The sequence below is a fragment of the Lithobates pipiens genome, unplaced genomic scaffold (genome assembly GCF_037356315.1).
Source record: "Lithobates pipiens isolate NorthernLeopardFrog02 unplaced genomic scaffold, aLitPip1_a1.2 Scaffold_27, whole genome shotgun sequence".
Lineage (NCBI taxonomy): Eukaryota > Metazoa > Chordata > Amphibia > Anura > Ranidae > Lithobates > Lithobates pipiens.
Genome location: NW_027507788.1, coordinates 207,691,754 through 207,698,697, shown reverse-complemented (window position 1 = coordinate 207,698,697; position 6,944 = coordinate 207,691,754). Strand labels below are relative to the sequence as shown.

The following is a 6,944-nucleotide window of genomic DNA, read 5'->3' as shown; positions in this document are numbered from 1 at the left end:
CGGGGTAAAGGACCACGCAAAAAGCCACAGATCGACTCTGGTGGCAAGAAAGCGCCCTGAGGCGATTCAGTTCGCATAGGTAGCGCTATACAAGTCACTCATTCATTCATTCATTCAGTGGTCCAGGCACACTGCCCACGATCGACGAGACTTCACGTGGAGACCGGCTGAAGTGGTAAAGTATTTTAACCACTAGAGACCCGCGCTATAGCCAAATGACGGCTACAGCGCGGACCTCCTTTGCCGGGACTACGTCTATTGACGCCGTCCCGTGCACGAGCGGCCTGTGCGCCCCCTGAAGGGCGCGCGCGGCGCGCTCTGTGATCGGCGAGTCTATGAGACTCCCCTGATCACGGATCCGAGCAAGGGGTCAATCCCGACCCCTTACCACGTGATCAGCTGTCAGCCAATGACAGCTGATCATGTGATACAATAGAGCAGGTAATCGGCTATTTTTCCTCCTCGTGCTGACAGCGCAAGGAGAAAAAAAAAAGAGCCGATCACCGGAGGGCGTGATCGGGACATCAGTCCTGATCACGGCCAGCTTACCAGTGCCCACCTGCCCCCTGCCAGTGCCACCTCAGGAATAAAGTGCCCCCCATCAGTGCCCATAGTGCCACCCAGCAGTGCCCACAGTGCCACACATCAGTGCCCACAGTGCCACCCATCAGTGCCCTCAATCTGCCTCAACAACAGTGCTGCACACCAGTGCCACATATCCCTGCCCATCAGTGTCATCTACCAGTGCCCATCAGTGCCGCCCAGCAGTGCCACCTATCAGTCCCATCTATCAGTGGTACCTATCAGTGCCCCTTAGTGGCACCCATCTGTGCCACCCATCCGTGCCATCTTATCTGTGCCCATCTTTGCCCATCAGTGCCGCCTTATCTGTGCCCATCAGTACTGCCTTATGTGTGCCTATCGGTGCCACCTTATCTGTGCCTATTAGTGCCGCCTTAACTATGCCTATCAGTGCCCACCAGTGCAGCCTTATCAGCGCATTTCAATGAAGGAGAAAAATGACCTGTTTGCAAAATTTTATAACAAACTATTAAACATGATTTTTTTTTTTTTGCATTTTTTTTGTTTGTTTAGCAAAAAATAAAACTCGCAGCTGTAATTAAATACCACCAAAAGAAAGCTCTATTTGTGGGAAAAAAAATGATAAAAATTTAATTTGGGTACAGTGTTGTATGCCCGCGCAATTGTCATTAAAAGTGCATCAGCGCTGAAAGCTGAAAATTGGTCTGGGACTGAGGGGGGTTTAAGTGCCCAGTAAGCAAGTGGTTAATGTGATAGTATTGGGCAGTACAGCAACTCGATATTCACGGACATGTAGGAGTGGGCTAGGCTGGGCACCCAGAACAGAGTTAATTACCAGGGAACAGGGGGTACCTTTACTTATGTTGAGCATCATGTACACTTGAACTAATAAATTGGTGTTCATGCATGCACTTAATTAACTCTTCCTTTTATGTACCTGTGCACAGGCTGAGGACCCCAGCATTGCAAATCTGCTCCTGTTGCTATGGGAGATGAATCGCTGCAGAAGGAGTGCTGACAACATCTTCCTCTCTACAAAAGGCTATGTCACCTGCCACATGTACACACTTAACTACAGGCTGCTTACCAAACCATCGTTATCCTTGATAACCACCATATCCTAACTCTTTGTACTGATGTCTTCATACCCCAATGTGCTGGTGACCCAAATGCTGAATATGTGTGCAGGCTAATTGCATTACACCCCTTTATTAACTTCAGACTATGCAAAGTTTCAAAAGCTGTACTGAAATAACACAGCACGATGAGAATCACAAGATAACAGTTCAACAGTAAGTGCAGTATTTTCCTAACATCTCTAGCACCTAACTTCAGGCTTGTGGCTGCCCCAGCATACTTGCTTAGGAAAGAGTTCATGGTTGGTATCTTCAAGGGGCACTGCAAGTCCCAGAAGTCCCCCCACATGTGGAAGGCTCCAGGCAGGGGTGGACTGACAACTCATGGGGCCCCCGGGCAATAGGAGATTATGGGGCCCCCAGGCAATCCAAGATTATGGTGCCACACAGTATACACACACACAGTATACAATCACACAGTATACACATACATGTACACACAGTATACACAGACATGTTTCTATTGGCTGAGAAGGTACTGGAGAGGTGGGGGAGCTATAATCTCAGGATTTTTAGACCAAAAGGATGTCGGTAAGGGACATTTCAGAGACAGATGTAAAAAAAAACACAGATTTTTACATACTTTCCCTGGTTTTACTGAGGCTGGCAACCCTGATGGGGCCCCCTAGTGGCTTGGGGCCCTGGGGCTGTGCCCCGAGTGGCCCAATGGTCAGTCTGACCCTGGCTCCAGGACACAGGTGTGTTGTAGCAGCTTTGCTGGAATCAGGAACAAAAGCACTCTCTCACCTCTTGCTGGCTGGCTTCCTTCCCCTGCAGCAGGCCATGTGTTATGGGGTTCAGCAGCATCTCAGCAGTTTCCCATACATGCTCCTCTCCCCTCCGGTTGGTTGCATTTTCAGCTGACAGCCTTTCCTCTTTCCCACGTGGCTGGAACTCTTCTGGGCAGAGCCTCCTTCCTGAATTTATGAGCACAAGAAGGAGCGCAGGGCCCAGCAGAAGCCCACCAAGAAAGACCCAGGAAACAAGTTAACTCAATCCCTCTTAGCGGGGGCAGCATTAACCACTACCGGCCTACAGCCACACAGGACCAGAATACTCACAGAAAAACTGGCAAGGCAAAACAGTGTACACCGCAGACAACTGACAGCATCCAACAGAGGAGGTGGAAGCCCGGCAATGAGGCCTCTACAGAGGAAGACTACTGAAGCAGGATATTGTCCATTCCTACTATTCCTTCATCCTCCACTGGAACCTGCCCCTTGGCTAACAAATATTTCCCTAACCAGCTGGACTCTGTCCCCGGCTTACCCACTACGCAAAATGCGTGCCAACCCGAGGAAGGGACAGTGCTATATATCAGCACTGACCACACCAGCAATGGCCTGCGAGGTCAGTCGAAGGGACCTGAGTTCCCCCTGACTCCCTGCACAGTGGCCACCATACAACGTAGGGAGGCCAAACTACACCTGCCTACACTCCCCCTCTTTGACAGATGCTGTCCATGGTAATCGTACAAAAAGGCATCAACATGAAAACAGAAAAAAAAAAAAAGAAGAAAGAAAGGCAATGTAGTGGAAATTTTATGAAGATGTATTTAATGTGTATTGTCATAGTGTCTCCCAGTGTTAGTTCTCCCGCAGCCTGCTCTAAAAAGTGGACTGGAGCAGACTGACACCAGGAATGGTAGTATAATCCGGGTATGCGTTGTTCTCTGAACAATGCAGAATAAAGATTCACGCCAATGGTGAAAACGAGAGTCTTTTTGTGGGGGGCAGTGTTCATGATTTCAGCCAGCCATGCGACTTACTGGAGAGCATGGCTTCCAAGTACAGGGGGTGCGAAATCGTACACACTGCCTCCGCCCAGACACGCCCATAAACTCCCCTAGTCATTGTTCATTGGTTGAGATTTGTATAACTCTTCCTGTTTGAAGGAATGCCTGTACTTGATTGGTCGATTGTGAAACTATCAAACTCTATTGTTAAGTACTGTAAATAAACAGAGCTCCAGGGTCAGTTGGTCGAGTTACAGAGCTAAGGATGTAAGCATGGTGGTCATATCTGTTTATGTATACGGCAAATGGGTTTAGTACAGGGGTCTCAAACTGGCGGCCCTCCAGCTGTTGCAAAACTACAAGTCTCATCATGCCTCTGAGTGTGGGAGTCATGCTTAAAACTGTCAGCCTTGCAAAGCCTCATGGGACTTGTAGTTTTCGCAACAGCTGGAGGGCCACCAGTTTGAGACCCCTGGTTTAGTAAGATGCATTGTACCAAAAGGCTGAAAGGGAGCTTATTAGTGCAGGAGACATGGATTACGCATAGCGTATAGTGGAATTTCCACAACAGTAACACACGTAATTGAGCTGGCAGCCGTCTTTGGCTAGATTGGATGGGGCAGCTGTCCTCAATGATCGGCTCAAGTTCAACATCAGAGTGTCCTCCTAACATGGGCTGTTCACAAGCTTCAGGTGTCTGAGAGATATCATGGATAGACATAACACCCTCACTTGAGCTGTCGGCTGTGTCAGATAGAGAGTCCACAGTAACGTCCGTGTATTTGGGCTCTCCAACTCCAGCAGCCTCAGAGAAATCAGCGGGAATATCACCTTCATGGCTGGCGGGGTCCGGCGGTACAACTTCTAGGGGTGGTAGGTACCATTCCTCCAGAACTTCATGGCTCTGAGAAAGATCCAATGGGTCAGGATTCTCCCAGGCAAAATTGGGTGTGGTTTTCAGGGGCTCAAGGTGGCACCCTGCTGGTTATATAGTACATTAAAAATGAACAATGATTGGGGAGTAAATTGCCTTGTGCAGCCATTCATTTCCCACTCAGCTCCTTCCTGACAGGGTTGCCAATCCCCACAACCTTTTTTTTTTTTTTTTTTTTTACTGACAAAGCATGGAAAATCTACTGACAGAGTGCATTTTTTACTAAGAACCTGAAATATCACAGAAAATATTTTTTTTGTTAAATAAGAATACGGGGGAGAGAGAGATGGGGAAATGGAAGATGGAAGAAAGAAGGCAGAAAGAGGTGGGGAGAGAGAGAGAGAGTGAGAGGGGGAAGTGAGGAAGAGAGGGGGGGGAGAGAGAGAGGGGCGTGAGAGAGAGAGAGCATGAGAAAGCGAATGAGAGAGAGCGGGGAGTGAGAGAGGGGGGAAGATAGAGAGAGGAGAGAGGGGGAAAAGGGGAAGAGAGAGATGGGGGAGAGAGGAAGAGAAGGGGGTGTGAGAGGAAGAAAGAGAGAGGGAGGAGAAAGTGAGAGGGGGGAGTGGGAGAGAAGGGAAGTAAGAGAAGGGGTTGAGAGAGAGGGGGGAGTGAGAGAGAGGGGGGAGTGAGAGAGAGGGGGAGTGAGATAGAGGGGGGAGTGAGATAGAGGGGGGAGTGAGAGAGAGGGGGGAGTGAGAGAGAGGGGGGAGTGAGAGAGGGGGGGAATGAGAGAGGGGGGGAATGAGAGAGGGGGGGAATGAGAGAGGGGGGAGTGAGATAGAGGGGGAATGAGAGAGAGGGGGGAGTGAGAGAGAGGGGGGAGTGAGAGAAAGGGAGTGTTCAGTATGTCTGCTCCTCACAATCATGGCCCCAGGCTCGTCTCCCCTAGGCTCAGGCAGCCAAGATCTAGACCTGCTGTGTGCTCTATATTTAAATCTGCCACCTTCATAGCAAGCCTTTTCACAGCAACGTGTGAAGGTAAGGGGGTGGAGTATGGTGCAGGACAGACATAGCAGGGGTGGGATGGGAGGCAGACTCAGCCACCTCCATCCTGTTTATACAGCACACAGTACTGGGCACTGCCAATCAGATCAGCATGGCACAGTACACCTGCCCCAGCTCACAGGCACCCTTCAGCCTGACTTAAAAGGGAGATGATACAGCAGATCGAGCGCTGCTGCTAACTTCAGGGTTGCACTCTGGATGCCACTGGCGCACAGGGGTGATTGGGGTTTTCCCAGATGCATCTGGCACACCCCATGCACACGCCTATGGTGTCCTGTGATGTCTGATGGTGGATGAGATGATCTGATCTTGAATGTCTCCCTGACCTTGCTATTTACTAATTGAAACCAATAGAAAACAACAAGAAAGAGGGTGCACCAACCTAGTGCATTATCATAACTATCAAGAAAGTACTTATCAAGAAAGTATAACAAGTAGGTACTTTCAAACACATGTCTGACACAAGCATGTCTAGAGACACAGATGACAGCCTCCAAAACACCATACTCAGCTGATGGCATGGGAAGACCATTAAAGGTCCATAAATGGCCAACGCGTTTCAAGGGTCGGACCCCCTATAAAAATCTGCCCAGAGGGTGTAGCTGGTATTATTTACTTTCTTATCATTGGTGGATCAAATTATTGATTAATTATTTGTATAATCACCAGCTTGACACCAGCTTAACTTGGCCACCAGGTGGCATTCTGAGACCAGAAATCTCTATACTCAGGTTTCCAGGGAGAATAAATTTTCTAGTATCTAATCTTTATAGTTTTAATTGTATTTTACTTAGAAGGCATATAACTATACCCCTCTGAGAGTTTGGTGATTTATAATTTGTGATATTTAATCTTTTGCTGTAGCAACATCAAAATGGGATTTTTTAGCTACAAAGAGGTGTATGTTTATACATATATGCGATCCATAATTAAACACTTAAATTATACACAGAAATAATTTGGATACTTAAACTGTTACTTGGGTATGCCTAAAGTCTAGTACACACTGTGTTTATTTTTCCTTAAGGCTGGGATCGCACCAGTGGGAATTGGATGTGGGTTTTTCCCCTCATCTGATTTGCATGTCAGGAGATTGTGACTCTCTATGGAGCTGGTTCACATATCTCCGGAGTGGCTCCAGTGCAAATTGCACAGGAGTCCTATGAGTTTTCTGGTCCATTTCAGGTCCGAATTCAGCCAAAAATTTGGGCTGAAATCAGGGCCGTCTTTAAGGCAGGGCAAAAGGGGCCGCTGCCCTGGGCCCTGTCATTGTTGTGGGGCCCAAAGCAGCTGCCTCATACTTGCCAACCATTCCAGTTTAAATTCCCTTGTCCCTTGAATTTTAGTCCTGTGCTGTGTCCCAATATCTCAGTGTGAAACTACTAATGCTGCTCAGCTCTGCCCTATTGTTTTGATTCATATGTAAATAGAAGCAACAGTCATATGTAAATAGCTGAAGCTGGCGGCATTGATATGTAAATAAAGGTGACATTCATATATATCATGCCCCCCTGCAGTGAGGAGAAGATGTACTGTAACCTATAGCAACCAGTGAGCAGTATTACTGTACAGTAATCTCTAGCAACCAATC

At 48.1% G+C, this 6,944-nt stretch overlaps 1 long non-coding RNA gene across 1 annotated transcript in view; it reads left to right on the top strand.

The window, feature by feature from the left end:
- Nucleotides 1–1,494: 1,494 nt before the first annotated feature.
- LOC143934492 (uncharacterized) overlaps nucleotides 1,495–6,944 on the top strand; it is a 106,511-nt gene continuing 101,061 nt past the window's right edge. The window contains exon 1 of the long non-coding RNA XR_013263279.1: nucleotides 1,495–1,835. This is a non-coding gene — a long non-coding RNA (uncharacterized LOC143934492). The remainder of the gene's footprint in view (nucleotides 1,836–6,944) is intronic.